The sequence below is a fragment of the Impatiens glandulifera genome, chromosome 7 (genome assembly GCF_907164915.1).
Source record: "Impatiens glandulifera chromosome 7, dImpGla2.1, whole genome shotgun sequence".
NCBI classification, from domain to species: Eukaryota; Viridiplantae; Streptophyta; class Magnoliopsida; order Ericales; family Balsaminaceae; genus Impatiens; species Impatiens glandulifera.
This window is the reverse complement of record NC_061868.1, coordinates 36,958,693-36,976,745: the sequence shown is the minus strand read 5'-3', so window position 1 is coordinate 36,976,745 and position 18,053 is coordinate 36,958,693.

Below are 18,053 nucleotides of genomic sequence, written 5' to 3'. Positions count from 1 at the left end.
CCTCAAATATAAGAAAGATTTTCCTGAACCACGCAGGTCAACCTATAGATCATCAAACCAAAGACCATCACCATTTAGGTCATTTGCAGGAAAACCGAAAAACACCAGACCAAGTGTCAGAAGAACAGTTGAAACTTTAGCAAAGAAGACCGTACGATTTATCAAAGTTTGGGTACCTAAGGGACTAACCACATGTGGACCCAAGTAAATGTGGGTACCAAATAGTTGTAAATATGTACATTTTGCAGGACCCAAAGAAGCGGCTAGGAAACTCCGAATGGTTTTTGGATAGTGGTTGCTCCAGACACATGACCGGAAATAGCAATCTGTTAACCGACATTAGATCAGCAACCGGTGCTCTAATCACCTTCGGTGACAACTCCAAAGGTAAAACCGTGGGCAAGGGTAAGATTGTCCATGGTAACCTAACAATTGATAATGTACTTCTCGTTGAAAACCTACGATTTAATCTACTTAGCATTAGTCAAATGTGTGATGCTGGATACACGGTAGAATTCCTTAAACATGCATGCTTAGTTAAGAATTCTCAAGGAATAGTACTACTAACCGGAAATAGGATAGGTAACATCTACAAGGTAGACTGGAAAACTAGAGTAGAACATCCTATATGCATGATAGCTAAAACTGATCAAACCTGGCTATGGCATAAGAGACTAAACCATCTAAACATGAAAACCTTAAACTACATTCGTGGTAAGAAACTAGTTGAAGGCATCCCGGATGTAGTATTTAACCAGGATAAGGTTTGTTCAGCATGCCAAATGGGTAAACAAACTAGGTCATCATTTAAAAGCAAAGGAAATCTACAATCTAGCCGATGCCTAGATCTTCTTCACATGGATCTATTTGGACCAATTCAGGTCATAAGCCTAGGAGGTATGCTTTACACCATGGTAGTTATTGATGATTACTCTAGATATACATGGGTAATATTCTTACCATCTAAACGTGAAACAGTGTCAAATCTAATCACTCTTCTCAAGCGTTTGCAAAATGAAAAATCAACTCGTATTAATTGCATTAGAAGTGATAGAGGTACCGAATTTACTAATAGCACATTAACTGCATATCTTGATGAATCCGGCATTAAACACGAGTTGTCTAGTGCTAGGACTCCTCAACAAAATGGCCTGGCCGAGAGAAGAAACCGGACTCTCAAGGAAGCCGCACGGTCCATGATAGCCGACTCCGGCATTGCTCAGAAATATTGGGCTGAAGCTATCAACACTGCATGCCATACACAAAATCGGTCATTGATTAACAGATTTCACAACAAAACACCGTATGAGGTTTACTTTAACAGAGTTCCGAAACTTAAATACCTCAGGATTTTTGGTTGTAAATGTTATATTCATAATAATGGTAAAACCCAACTCACTGCTTTTGATGCAAAGACCGATACCGGCATTATGCTAGGATACTCCTCAGTAAGCAAAGCATATAGAGTGTATAATAATAGAACTGCAACCATGGAGGAAACAATTCACGTTGTTTTCGATGAATCGGTTGAGAGCAATACTGCTTCATGTTTTGATCTACACAACAGACTGGAAAACAACGATATTCATTCTGATAGCGAAGATGAGACTCCGGTCTTCAGGCGTTTTGTCCATGACCTAACGGGTAATATTGATACCCAGCCGGATCAAGCTGTTCCGCAACAGGAAGCTGACACCTCGGTCCAACCCGAGGAAGCCGGTCGGTCTGACAATCTCGGTCAGCCTACCGACATGTCTAGCCTTGATCAAACAAACGGTAATCTGGTAGACACCCCTGAACTGAATCTCAGAAGAAATAGTAAACATCCTCCTGAGCACATCATAGGTGACCCTTCAGAACCTGTTCGAACTAGGAGTCAACTTCTGGAAGGATATTTTAACTCTGCTTTCATATCCCAGATTGAACCGAAAAGAATAGATGAAGCATTGTCAGATCCGGATTGGATCTTGGGAATGCAAGAAGAACTAAACCAGTTTGAGAGTAGTAAGGTCTGGTACTTAGTTCCTAGACCGAAGGATCAATCGGTCATAGGGACAAGATGGGTATTCAGAAACAAACTCAATGAGGACGGTTTGGTCACGAGGAACAAAGCCAGATTAGTGGCTCAAGGTTACAAACAGGAAGAAGGCATTGATTTTGAAGAGTCGTTTGCTCCTGTAGCCAGGATTGAAGCCATTAGGATTTTTCTTGCATTTGCGGCTTTCAAAAATTTTAAAGTTTTTCAAATGGATGTTAAGAGTGCATTCTTAAACGGTGACCTACGTGAGGAAGTGTATGTTGAACAACCACCTGGTTTTAAGAACGCTGCACTTCCAAATCATGTATACCGGCTGAACAAAGCTTTATACGGTCTAAAGCAAGCACCTAGGGCCTGGTATGATACACTAACCGCATTCCTATTAGAGCATGATTTCACCATCGGTTCAGTGGATAAGACCTTGTTCAAATTTGAAAAGAAGGAACATATCTTACTTGTTCAAATCTATGTAGATGACATCATTTTTGGTTCCACTGATCCCAAGCTTTGTGACAAATTTTTAAAAATGATGACTGACAAGTTTGAAATGAGTATGATGGGAGAATTAAGTTTCTTCCTAGGTCTTCAGGTTAAACAACTCAAGGAAGGAACCTTCATAAGCCAACCCAAATATACCAAGGAGCTAATAAAGAAGTTCGGGATGGACACCTGCTCCTCGGCTGCTACTCCAATGAGCTCATCAGTTAAACTGGATAGGGATGATGAAGGCCAATTAGTGGATCAAATTGCATACCGGGGGATGATCGGCTCCCTGCTATATCTGACAGCGAGTAGACCGGACATCCTGTTTGCAGTTGGTGTGTGTGGGAGATTTCAAGCAAATCCAAAACAATCCCATTACACAGCCGCAAAGAGGATACTGAAGTATCTAAAGGGCACACCTGATGTCGGTCTGTGGTATCCAAAGGACTCATCATTCAATCTAACGAGCTACTCAGACGCAGACTATGCAGGTTGCAAAATTGATAGAAAGAGCACCAGCGGAACATGTCAGTTTCTAGGTGACCGACTGGTGTCATGGCATAGCAAGAAACAGACATCGGTGGCTACATCAACCGCAGAAGCTGAATACTTGGCGGCCGGAAGTTGCTGTTCTCAACTTCTCTGGATCCAACAGCAACTGAAGGATTTCGGCATCATAGCCGAAGAGTCCCCGATCTTCTGTGACAACACAAGTGCCATAGCGATTACCTACAATCCGGTTCTCCACTCCAGAACCAAGCACATCGACATAAGGCATTATTTCATTCGAGAGCATGTCACGCTGAAGCATATCCGGCTGGAATACGTACCGACAGACCAACAAGTAGCCGATATCTTCACAAAACCTCTACAGGAAGCTAAGTTCTCTCAATTCAGACTTACTCTCGGTTTAACCGATATTAGTCAGATCCTTCCTAAGGATGCTTAAAAGGAAAACCGGCTTCGACAGATAAAACAGATAGTTCTTCCTAAGCTGTTGATTTTTGAATTCTCAAGATGCCTATGGAAGAACCGCCCAGCCTATCAGACAGAGTAAACCGACCGGCTACTTGGTGGAAACACCAACTAACCGCATCGGGATGAACAACTGATGACTGACCGGTTCGGAAGCAGGTCATCCTAGATTATTTGAATTTCACAGATGTGGAACAACTACCAATGTTTGTAGATGTCTGTTCTGAAATGTTGCCTTTTCAAAGAAAACTGGTCGCGCCTAAAAAGACGTGAAGATCTTTTGATATCTTTCATGGTTCAGGCCTATGACCGACACCTAGACTGCAAACATGCCTGTTTTGGTGCAAAACCTTTTATCCTGCAGTTAATATATGTCATTCCATTTAATGCCTGGACAATAGGTTAGCCCCTAAACTAGTATTTAAGAGAGGCAAACACTCACCACAATATTCACAAGTCACAAGAACATCATCTCTCTAAGGCAAACTAACCATGTCTCAATTCCCAAACATCCTCCAAGTAGATTTTGAATCCTGTACCGGTACCGAACACTATGAGGTGTATCGGATGATCAAGAAATTGGAAGACACTGGTCTCCAGTATTTTCTGGATGATAAGCAAATCATCTACCCTGAATCCGTCATGGAATTCTACTACAATGCCAGGGTATTCCGGGGCACACCCCATTTTGAGACCCACATCCAATCCAAGGTTGGGGGTATAATTTTCGATTTCACCGAGCAGGACTTTGCTCGGTGCTTCAGTCTGCCTAAGCAAGGGATCACAGATCTCAATCCTCCTACAGACATTAAGGCTGAGGTATCCCTAGCCTTTGCCCGGTCAGATGAGCCTGTCAATGATCCGTGGCTCTAAATCTCTCTTGAGGGCTGAGTATCAGCTCCTCAATGATGTAATAGGAAGGGGCATCTTTGGAAGAGATGTCACCAATACCTATTGCGTGGCAAGTTTCAATATGATGGCGGCCATCATCACCGGCACACCGGTAAATTGGTCCCGGGTGCTGTTCGACACCCTAGTTTGGATGATCAACGTCCAGTCAGTCGGTCTCATTCCTCAAATGAGCACCCTTCTGGTGGAACTCGGTGTTCCAACTTGCCCTGGCGAAGGCCTGAACATGGCTCAGGTGCTGACCAGGGAAATGACCGACTCCTTCTACAGTCGGTTTGAGAGAGAATGGAGGAGGAGAAACTTCAACCCTCCTCGCTAAGTCACTTCGTCTGGCATCCGGTCGTTTTGCAGCATGTACCGGATGAAGACCTAACCAAATATGATCATATCGGCTTCATTCATGTCTACTTCAGTCTTATTCATGTCTACTTCATCTTTCGCATATGCCATTTTCGGCATTGTCTCTACCATTTTCGGTTTCTATCTAATCAATATCGTTTAAATGCATTTAATGTGATAATCCCAATTAATGCAATTAATATGATAACTCCCAACCACCCGCACATTTAATTTCCAACTAATCTGGTTGCTTTCTAACGAACACTTACCTCGGGCTTTGCAAACCGCCGCTTCCCCATGCACTTTGAAAAGGAAAAGATTCTTTTCCTTAATAAAACAAAACTGACCATCAATGCTCAGATTTTCCCTCCAAAAACCGATCCTATATAAGGAGCCATTCCCTTCTCATTTCATCACACCTGAAAGTACAAAATCACTCTCTCTTCTTAAATCTCGTTTCTCTCTCTCCATACCGAAATCATGCCTAGCAGAACTCTGGGAAATTTTCTATGCATCGATTTCGACTCATGCACGGACATAAGAAACTGTGATGCCAAGACGAGAATCATGTATGACTCCCTTGTTCAAATCGGCCTTCAACCATTTCTTGAAGAGGCCGGTCCTATCCTTCTAGATGATGTCAAGGCCTTCTTTCGAAGCGCCTGTATCAGGGGCAAGTACATCGTCTCGACTGTCAGAGACCACACCTTTTGGATCGACGAGGATGACTTTTCTTCACTCTTCGATCTACCCGCTGAAGGTTTTTCTGACTTCCCGGCTGTTCAGGACCTTGCGGGATTTGAAACCGCACTATACCTGTCGGCCACCTCTCTTCCGGTGGAACAGTTTGGGCCAAAAACCCAACTTGCTAGTCACGGTCAGCTCTTGCTCGAAATCGTGACCAGGTCAATTCTGTGTCAGTCACCCAATCAACGGTATTTCAGGAATACCTACAATATCATGACCAACATTCTTCGCAAATCGGCCATTAATTGGTCGTCGGTCATCTGGGAAAATTTAAAGAATATGGTGCTGACCAAGAAGGGTCTCGGGTATGCACCGCATATCAGCAAGCTGATTCTTGGGTATCGACCGGAGTTCGGACCAGGCACACCGGCTTCCTCTTCGAACACTCTCAACTGTGCTTCGGCAAGAGAACGACTCTGGAGAATGCCTGTTGAATAGGCTATATCTTTCGTTGTCTCGATATGCCTATTCATGTACCGAATCTTATAATCGGTTTTCTTCTTATAATATTTCCTGAATCTCATTATCATTTCAGTTTAAATAACCGAGTCCTCTTAAATTCCTTGAACACTTATCTAAGTAACCGGTTCACATTTTCTACCTATAACCGCTTACTTGTCCGGTATTATAAAATCTGCTTAGAACTGTTAAAAACCGATATATCAAAATATCTGAATAAGCTTAGAAACAATCTACCATTCGGTCTCATAGAAAAATATGTCATCCATGACATAGGCAAAGAACTTTGGAGGGAAATCTCCCGCTCAAAGACGCCGCCCACCGTTTCGTACGAAACCGCCCATAGTTCGGCGTCCTTTCATTTTGGAGGGAAAACTCCCGCCCATTCATGATGGGACGGTTTGGCTTCCAAACCGTGCCTATAAAAGGGGAGCCTTCTTCACATTTGTCATTCTCACACAAATTCACTTTCTCTCTCTAAGCTACTAAATCCTTTGAAGCCGATTTTTTTCTCATTCTCAAACTCTTCAAACATGGGTCGCGATTCGGCGTTGTTCAAATTATACTCTCAAGTGGACTTCGAGGAGATTCGGCAAAATGGAACGGCCGGGGCAAAAGAAGTAATTGACCGGCTGATTAACACCGGTTTGGAACATCTACTAGACGGTCCTCACGTAATATACAGGGAAGCGGTCGAAGAGTTCTTCAAAACCGCAACCATCTCCTACGACAGGATCCTCGCAACGGTTTGCGGTTCTCAAGTAGAGATTTCCGAAGCAGTAGTGGCCGAGAGCTTGCGTCTCCCAACTACCGGCATGGACGCAATGGCAGAGATAGACGAGAATACTTTTAAAACAGCTTGCCGCGTCTTATCGGCAACCAACGAGCCGGTTACCACATCCGGAAAGAAGCAAATGCTGAAACCGGAGCTCATCCCGGCGTGTGACGTCTTTGCCAGGGCGATACTGGCAAGGGGAGGTAATTTCAGCAATCTGACCAAAGACAAAATCAAGATGATATTTCGTCTGATGGAAGGAACGGAGGTAAACTAGGCAAGATCGGTCTTCAGTAGCCTCATGGAAATGGTAAGGCCGGACTCAGACAGGTCTTGGGGGTATGCCGTACAACTCGGTAAGATCTTCTTACATCTGAAGATCAAAGTCGGTCCCGGTGTTGGGATAATAAAACGCAGCATCATCCGATCAAGGCATTTTCTTCCAAGAAAGCAATCGGCCTCCAGTTCCTCAGGTGGCCCGCAAACAAAGAAGAAAGCCGCAAAGAAAAATACCCCGGCAAAAGAAAACACCGGAAGAAAGAGGAAGGAAAAGATAACCTTCGAAAATCCACCGCAGCAAGCGGAAGATGAGGAGTGGGCCGATGAGGAAGCCGACACAGAGGGAACCGAAAATAGAACGGACCATGACGACGATCTTTCGGCTCGGAGTCCGAACGATGCCGAACAAAGCTTCAATCCTGAGACCACCGAGGGTGAAGAAAGGTTTGATACAGGAGCTGATGAGGGCTACAACCAGGAAGAGGCCGATGAGGCCGAAGCCGAAAGACTAGCCCAGAATATCTTTCAGGGCATTATCAGAAGAGACGAGGATGTTATAGATTTGTACTTGGAATGGCATGAGTACCGGTTCAACACTAAATATAAAGATATCCTACAGGACTACGATTCACAGAAGTGCATCAACAGATTGGAGGAAGTGGAGGACAATATCCTACGTCTCACAAAATCCAATACCATTCAGGAGGTACAATGGCGAACCTGTCTCCTGATACCGAGAAGCTACCTTCGGAAACTAAGAAGGCGCATCCGGAAAATTACGGAGGAATATACCGAAGGGGGATCGGTGTCCACCGTAGCGCCGCGGGTATTAGAAAAGCTCGAAAAAGGCAAATTGGAAATACGCCAAGAGATAGAGCGGTTAGAAGCAATATGCAATCAGAAACAGGTTCCGGTGTATACCGCTCCGGTCATCGAAGATTTTCAAATAGACTGGACAACACCTTCAAGAGAGGACACTATGACACCAAGGGACATTGAGACACCGATGCAAGAAAATGTTGAGATACCGACTTCGAAAACTGTTGAAGTCCAAACTTTAGAGGATGTCGAGGTACCGATCCTGAAAAATGCGGCATTAAACTTGGAGGAGGCGGTCACATTAGGAACACCTACTGAGGATGTTGTAATACTAGACTCCGGTGAAAGAGCCGATCCTGATCCAACCGAGCAGTCCCCTCCTACTCCACCACCGGAAGCCACCGTTTCAGTTCCCCCTAAGGAATGGATTGAAGACCGGCTCCAAGAGTTTGAAGCATCCGTTACGGGGCGGATTGATGAACAACTCAAGAAACTTGAAGTGTCCACGTCAGGGCAAATTGAAGACCGGCTTCAGAAATTTGAGGCATCAATATCAGAGATGATTGATGACCGGATACTTGACCACAACGTTTCTAAGCTTCAACCGTTCATGGATAGCTGCGATAAAATATTTGACTCGGCCATACAGTTCGCCAATGCGACAAAGCTGGTTGTGGATCAAAATCAAGTACGCCTAGCAGAACTTAGCACCGGACTGTGGGAAGAAGCCGGTGAGCGTGAGAAATGTGCTCAGCAGACCGCGGCTCTGGAGGGCATCACTTCGGACTTAAAGAAGGATTTCGACCGGGTCGACATGACAATTGACCGGGTGTCAGCGCTGGAAAAGACAAATGAGACTCTCGTGGCCGAGGTAAAGGCACTCACCGAACAGATGGTCGAAATTCTGAAGGCTAAAGAAAATGCGGATGCCGCGGCTATAGAGGCCGATGCTCTGATCGCTAAGAGGGTCCAAGAAAGGCTGGACGCCGAAGTCAGCAAAGACAAAGAGCCGCCGCGAGCGACTCAGCTGACCGAAGAAGAAATAGAGGCGGAAAGAATAAGAAGGGGCGAGGCCTTATTCCCAGGATATGCTGAGAAAGCGGCCAGACTAGCTGCGGACGATGCCGCACGACTGGAACGGGAAGCACGAAGGCTGGCAAGTTTTGCAAAGGAAAACGAGAAAAAGAAGAAGGCAGCCGCCTCCGTTTCAGCACCAGTCGCCTCCGCCTCGGCACCGAAGAAAAGAAAGAGGCCGGTTCCTAAGAAAGTTCGGATTGACGAAATGCTCAATGAAATCTCTGATCCGGTCGAGACGGGTACTTCGCAGCAAGCCGACCCAGTCGAGGACGAAGTCGAAGAACAGCTGCGGTCCCGGTCTAAAAGACCACGACCTTCTCAACAATCCAGGCAACCGCAACCGCCACCGCCACCGAAGAGAAAGAAGAGCGCCTATGAATTCACGGACTCGGAATAGGGACTCTCCTTCCTTTTCTTATTTGTCTTAAGTATTTATGCTTTGTCTTTTTCGGTTAGCTATAAATATATATAAAGTTAGTTTTGAATACCGGCCTTATTTTGCATTTCTACATGATTTTGATAATTTTAAATAAAATAATCAAAAAGGGAGAAATTGTTAGATAAATGATAGAGATTCTTCCAAAACCAGAGATTCCTCCAAAACCCCTTTCTTAAAATTTTTCGAAAAATTCTCCAAGTCTTTTTCAAAAATCGGCCAAACAAAACAACCGGCCTACGGTTGCAAACTTACATGATTTTGATAATTTTAAATAAAATAATCAAAAAGGGAGAAATTGTTAGATAAATTCATACCGGTTCAAATAAACCTAACTTAAACAAACTTCCTATGCAGGAACGAGGAACCGGACCGGATGAATAAGAAAACCAAATGAAGTAACCGAACCGGTCAAGGTACCAAACCGATCAAGCATACTTAGAACGTGACCAAACAAAGGAAGGATCGGCCAAATCTCAAAACCGGAATCATCATACAGCCGATCAATCTACAAGGCAATCATAACCGGAAGAAGTCCGGTTATCAAAAGACATTCGGCCAAGTCAAGTGGCCAACCTAGGCCAAGTCAAGTGGCCGACCTGTACAAGAAGACACTTTGGGTATCTGTTGAGAATGATACCAAAGGAACAGACTGAATACTTCCACATCCATGCAAGTCTGAGGAAAGACTGTAGACTGCAGAAAACAGTACTACCGGATCCTTCTACTTCGGGATAAACCAGAAAGGAGATCTTCAAAGTACAGACAACTGTCCACGCAGACAGTGCCTACATTGAGTAAAAGACAAACCCAGCAGGTTTGCCTTACAGACCGGCAGGTCTGAAACAGGATGCCAGGTCTGAGATTGACCGTCAGGTCTGAGAAGAAGACCGCAGGTCTGAGACACTGAATCACTGCTCCTCTGATTAGCCAATCAGATTCAAGGCAGTGAAATATGACCGTTGGCATATTTCACCTATAAAAGGAGGCAGTTGAAGAAGAGTAAATGCGCCAGTCACCAGAGTTGAAAAAGTGAAACACATAGCTGAGACAAAAAGGCATTTACTACAAGTGATAACAGCGTACTACTCTAGAAAGCCTAAGTGTTAAAAGAGTCTAAGTGTAACTACAATTTCGGTGTAAATTGTACGAGTGTTATCGAGCAGGAAATAAGTCTCGATCGGATTGTATTTGTATTCCTTAGTGAATATCCTTCTCGCGGTTTCGAGAAGAAGGGGTGACGTAGGAGTTCTATCTCCGAACATCCATAAAATCTGTTGTGTTATTTACTTTCTGTTGGCTTCATTACATAACCGACTAACTTAACCATACCGCTCCAAACCGACTCTACATTAACCATACCAAATATCCAGATTGACCGAAACCGACCCACCATCCTTCAAATCTCCATCATCCGAAACCGATTCCGCCTATCATACAAGCATACCGCTTCAACTTGAAAGCAAACCTCTTCCGCGCTTGAACTTAGTTCAAGGGTTTGTGACAGGTTGTGTAGTATTGAAACCCCGGTGTTAATCTCTAACAGGATTAACCACCACCCTACGAGTGAGAACCGCTAACCGGTCCAACCCCGGTCCACCAGCGGCGACCTAGATCCTAACATAATACATAATAGCAGTGGAGTCTTCCTGTTTGAATCATGGAGAGCTGATTCAATTTGGAAGAGTTTATGGGAGTAGGATAATTGCTGCAGAGTATCATTTAAATTCCGTGGAAATGAAGAACTCAGTCAGATCTTAGAGAAATCGCTGCTTTATATCGAACAAACATTCACAAAGTGATCTAAAACTCTAGATTGGATTACATTACAATTCTAAATGTAATATACTGATGCAGTACTTTCATCAAATCTTGATAGTGACAAATTCAGCAAACTGTTGTGGGAGAAAAGAAGAAATAGAAAAATCAAATAGGAGAAGAAGAATACAGAATTTAGAGTCTGAATTCTAAATCAATTAAGAAGAAATACACAACAACTTCTTGGCTAACAAAAATTTTATTATATACATTTACTACCAAATGCATTTCATACATTTTAGCCAAATCTAAACTTTTAGATAGATCATAGACTTTACTATTTTGTAACAATTATTGTCACAATTACAAAATGTGGAAGAAATTTTGTTTTCATGACAGATTCGATTAAATTATATAAAACTTTTTTAAGTTAATAAATGGATATAAATAAGTGGGTTTTTCATAAATTTTTACATCGTGCTACCAAAATAAAATGATTTTTTTTTTTTTTTTTGTTAAATATGATTTGTTTTGATTTTTGAAAAAAGTAAAAAAGAAATAATGTAACAAATAACCTAAGTAACCTTATTGGTTCTCAACAGGTACAACCGGAATCACATCTTATAAAACTGTCCTAGATCATTCATCCATATATAGATGCTCATTCTCTTGCAAGACAATTTTTTTTTAAAGGCATAACCTTCTCAATATATAATCCATGATAACACAAAAGCTGAATTGAGCATGAAGAAAAAGAAAAACATTGAACAATCCAAAATAAATTCTCATAAGAGTTATCATACGAAATTATTTAAAAGACATGAAAAGCGCCTCATAAAACAAACAAGAAACACACTCTTGTAAGAGACTAATTTGTTCATTTATTCCTTAAGGATCCCTCAGTAAAGTTTGAAATTTAAAATTAACTTAGAGTTTGGAATGTTGTTCATTCCTTAAAAACTCTGATGCAATCGGTCTCACTTCGTTGTAGTGAATTAGGTTGTCCATCCTCCATAACTACAATGGAATTTAACAATATATAATATTTTTTAGGAAGTTCTTATAGAATGAAAATTAATTGATAAAAAAAATGTCATATACATTTAAATACCTGTATCCTTAGTAGAGCATTAAACATGTGAAGTTTCTCTAATTCAAAACAATTTGGACAATACTTCTGTCCACGCTTTAGCTTCTCTTTCATTAGGAAGTTTTGTAACACAAATCTTTCATTCTCGTCTTGAAGAACACGACGTGAAACTAGCATCTTTTGGTCCTAGAATGATTCATTGACAATATTACCATGATGAATATGAATTAACTAATAAGAATAATATTAAAAATGAGACGATGTTGAAAGAAAATGTTATGCACCTCCACAAATTCTCTTTTCTTTTGGAACCAGAACTTGATTTGGGCTTCTGTTAGTTCAAGTTCAGCTGTAAGTTCACGAAACTCTATGTCAGTTGGGTATTGACATTTATCAAAGTACCTAAATCATACATATAAACACGATATAATTAGTAAACATTTGATATATATATATATATATATATAATATATCTTTGAAGATGTAAAACACAACTTGAATTACTAAGATTAGGGTGAGCATAATATGGGTTTACCCAAACCCAACCCTAACCCAAACTCAAAATATTAATTTGGGTTGGTTAATATGGGTTGGGTTGAGTTGAGTATGAGTTGAGTTTAATTTGGGTTGGATTAGGGTTACCCAAATTATATTAATTTAGTTTAATTCTCTATTATTAATCGAATATAAACTAATCATTTTCCAACTTTAAGACGAACACGTTTTTGACACGTTTAACATATTTTCACACGTTAACACGTTTTTCACACATCTAACACGTTTTTAATAATTCCAAACACGTTTCACTTATAACATGTTTTTCACACGTTTAACACGTTTTTCACACGTTTAAAACGTTTTTAACACGTTTTCACATTTTTGACACGTTTTAGACAGGTTTGACACGTTTTTGACATGTTTAACACATTTTCACACTAATAACACGTTTTTCACATTTTTGTCACGTTGAACACGTTTTTGACATATTTAATACGTTTGACGCGTTTTTGAAAATTAGTAACACTTTTTTTACATTTTTGGCACGTTTAACACGTTTTTAATATAATCAACACATTAACACGTTTTTGAGAAGTTTAACACAATTCACGTTTTTGGCACGTTTAACACGTTTTAAACATATTTAACACGTTTTTGATAAGTTTAACACAATTTTCACGTTTTTTGGCACGTTTAACACGTTTTTCACATTTTAACAAGTTTTTGATATATTTAACATGTTTTCACACGTTTCACACGTTTTTAATATTTTTAACACGTTTTCACACTTAAAACATGTTTTTCACACGTTTAACACGTTTTTGGCACGTTTAACAAAAGTTTGACATGTTTAACACATTTTCATACTCATAACACGTTTTTGTCACGTTTAACACGTTTTTGACATGTTTAATACGTTTAACGCGTTTTTGACAAATATAACACGTTTTTTTACGTTTTTGGCACGTTTAACACATTTTTAACACAACTAACACGTTAACACGTTTTTTATAAGTCTAACACGGTTTTCGCGTTTTTGGCACGTTTAACACGTTTTTAACATTTTAACATGTTTTTGATATATTTAACACGTTTTTCACACGTTTAACACGTGTTTCACACGTTTAATATGTTTTCACGTTTTTGGCATGTTTAACATTTTTTTGACTTATTTGACACGTTTTTCACACATTAACACGTTTTTCACATTTTGGTACGTTTAATACGTTTTTGACATGTTTAACATGTTTTTCACTTTTTTCACATTCTTAACACGTTTAACATGTTTGTAACATGTTTAACACATTTTTCATGTTTTTGGCACGTTTAACACGTTTTTGACATTTTAACACGTTTTACATATTTAACATATTTTTGACATGTTTAACATATTTTTTTGCACGTTAATACGTTTTGATAAGTTTTAACACGTTTTTGTCACGTTTAACACGTTTTTGCATTTTTGACACGTTTAATATGTTTTTCACACGTTTGACATCAAACGTGTGAAAACGTATTAAACGTGTCAAAATGTGAAAAACATGTTAAACGTGTTAAACGTATCAAAATATGCCAAAAACGTGTTAAACGTGCCAAAAACGTGGAAAACGTGTTAAACGTGCCAAAAACGTGGATCATGTGTCAAAACGTGTAAAACATGCCAAAAACGTGAAAAACGTGTGAAAAACATGTTAAACATGTTACAAATGTGTTAAACATATTAATAATGTGAAAAACGTGAAAAACATGTTAAACATGTCAAAACGTGTTAAACGTGCCAAAAACGTGTAAAATATGTCAAAATGTGTTAAATGTGTCGTAATCGTGAAAAATGTGTCAAACATGTTAAACATGTCAAAACATGAAAATAGTGTCCAACGTGTCAAATGTGTTAAACGTGTTGAATGTGTGAAAACGTATTAAACGTGTCGAAAACGTATTAAACGTGTCGAAAACGTGAAAAACGTGTTAAACGTCTCAAAACGTGGAAAACGTGTTAAACGTGTCAAAACGTGTTAAACATGCCAAAAATGTGAAAAACGTGTGAAACGTGTCAATAATGTGAAAAACGTATTAAACGTGTCGAAAACGTGAAAACGTGTTAAACGTGTCAAAATGTGTCAAAAACGTGGAAAACGTGTTAAACGTGCCAAAAACGTGTGAAACGTGTCAAAAATGTAAAAACATGTTAAACGTGTCAAAACGTGTTAAAACATGTTAAACGTGCCAAAAATGTGTCAAAATGTGTTAAACGTGTCGAAAACGTGAAAAAACGTGTCAAAATGTGTCTAACGTGTCAAAAATGTGTCAAACGTGTCAAAAACGTGTTAAACATGTTAAAAACGTGTTAAATATGCCAAAAATATGAAAAACGTGTTCAACGTATCAAAATGTGTTAAACGTGTGAAAACGAATTAAAAATGTCAAAAACGTGAAAAATATGTTAAACGAATAAAAATATGTTAAATGTGTCAAATACATGTTAAATAAAAAAATAAAAATAAAATAATTTGGGTTATCAAACCCATACTCAACCCAACCCATACCCAACCCATATTAGTAAATAATATGGGTTGAATTATGGGTTGGGTAAATTTAATTTGGGTTGAATATGGGTTGGGTAATACGGGTTGGGTTCACCCGTTTGCTCACCCCTAACTAAGATAATAAATCATAAATACATTTAAAATGAAATAAGATAAAGTTCAATCTTTTTGGGGGGCAAACCCACCATGTTCATCTCATCTTAGTAAATTCCATAATGGTGACTTATTAAATCCAAAAGAATACACATACACATTTTCATGAATAAGACATTTCCATAAGATCGGAAGAACCTCCTACCATAAAAGAGAATTTATGGAAACATTTATATGTTTAATCTGTAAGACAACCTATATAAAAATAATACAATTTTCACATAAACAAATGAATCGTAAGTATCATAAACCATAATAAACATAAATATTTCATTCAAAATTATGAAGGGAGGTCAAACATATATGCGTTAGGTAATATTTTGAACATCCCAATAATAAAACTGTAAAATCAATTGAAAATAGTAAGAAAAACTAAAAGTTCAGAAACAAAATTAGAAAGTTGAAATTATAAAATTAGGAAATCAGAATCAGAATGAGAAAGCTAAAGATGAAGATGTAGAGGATGAGAATGAGAATGAGAATAATGAAGAACCGAATGAAAGGAAAGATAAAGAATCGGAGAAGAAGAAGAAGAATTAGATGAAGGAAAAGAAGAAGAATTAGATGAAGGAAAAGAGTAAGAATCAAGGAATGGAAGTAAAGGAAAATTAGATAAAAAAAAAGTTATAAGAATGTAGTGGAGAAAAGTGAAGAGGAAACTTTGATAGTTGACCGAAACAAATTAGACAAAAATGAAGTAAAGAAATGTGCAGGAATGTGAAATTCCTAAAATACTGAAACATAATTTCTTTTGTCATATTAGCGTTGACTACTCTGAAGTGAAATTAATCCAAGGGAAGAAGTCAATGCTCATAAACAGTTATCATCAAATGCAACAGTTCAATCATCAATAATGAAACATAGAGTCAAACAAGTGATTAGGCAAAGTAGGTGGGCTGCGAGAGCAGCAAATTGATATCTAAAAGTAGCGAAAATGATATTGGCTAAATTGAACAAGAATATTATGTAGTATGATTGATATGCTTTAGTTGTCAGTAATCTATGTTTTTGTTTGTTTCTAATAAGATACTTTAGAGTCATTTGATTATTTTAATCAAAGTTAAGGTTTGTCTAACTTTAATAATTAATTATTTTTTCTATTTTTGAGTTTGGAATGAAATGACATTAAGCTAGTTTAAAAAAAATATATAAAATTATTTCATAAATCATATGAAACGATAGTCCTGACATTTGAAAAGGAAATGCACATATAGAAGTCTTCAAAACACTAATAGAACCAAACAAAGACTATTACAAACAAAGTAAAAATTAAACTAAAGAAAAAAATCAAAGTAACCATCAGAATGAAATCCAAAGAGATACGTAGACGACACTTCACAACTCGAAGGATTTTAAATCGACTCATGAAATCTATCATTTATCACGTCTCATAAAATCTATAGATCACAACATATATTTTATAAGGATACGAAAAGTTTACTACCGATCTAATACTATATATCGATTAATTAAGTAGATCTTGTAAATTCTTACCGATCAAGTTTTGGAGTTTGTAAAAAGAATTGGCGTTCCAATTGCATAAGGGGCGATAACACTTCGGGAACTTCATCATTTCCACTTGTAGAAGACATATCTTCCTCTATGCGTATCTCCTTCTCGATTGCCTTCGCCGCCGCCGATCCTTCTCTCAAAATGCAAAGACGAATAATATAACATATTAAGGGTATTTATAGAATTTAATCTTCGAATAGAGAATAAACTTTAACGGATGGAAATAAATTTTTGTTTAAATATTTACCTTTTAAAACTTTAGTTGATTTGTATTATTTTTAGCTTTAAAATAAATAATTTACTTTTTATTATCAATTATATTTTTATTAAAATTGTTCAAATTATTAAATAAAATGCAACAATACTTTAGTTTTATTTGTATAATTTTTAAATATTAATTTTTTTTATCATTCATCCCAAAAGGTTGAACTTAATGAAAATGATATTTTTTTTACAAAAACTAGATTATAACAAAAAAGTATTATAACCATACTTATATATAAATATATAATTTGAAATAATTTTGAGCCTTAGACACCCATATTGTATCCCTTTCGAATTTATAACTTAAAAAATCTGATACTATTTTTAAAATGATTTTAAAATTCATAAACGGGCTTAAAAGAAAGAGAAAATGTAAGAAAAATAAACTAGGAATAAGCTGGAAAATGGTATGTAATCTGGTATGGCCGGTTGCAAGGAGAGAAGCCAAGAAACCCTTAGATTCGAGCGATCAAGAGACCCTAAAGTCTCTTCATCCTTTGGTCGCCAAGAGCTCCCGGATGATCTGAAGACTAAGCGCGCGCCAGTAAGCACAAGACGGAGTGACTGACGTCCTGGACGGAATCGTTGACAGATCATCTGGAATTAACGGATCCTGACGGAACGCGCCTAAACGCCGCGACCAGCGGTCATCTTCTCCATAGGCTTCGTCTTCCTTGCGACGCGGAGCACTAGAAGACTACCAGAATTTTGAATTGTTAAAACTCGGTCAATACCCATTCTTCTAGAAAGATCTCTATAAATTAGACTTCTATAAATTAGTCTATGATATCATTGTATGAAGGGTTAGCGAGTAATAGAGAAGTGTTTAGAAGAGAATTCTCCATTAACAAGCTTCAAGATCGGTTTTGGTGAATTTCATAAAGAATGCTTAGAGT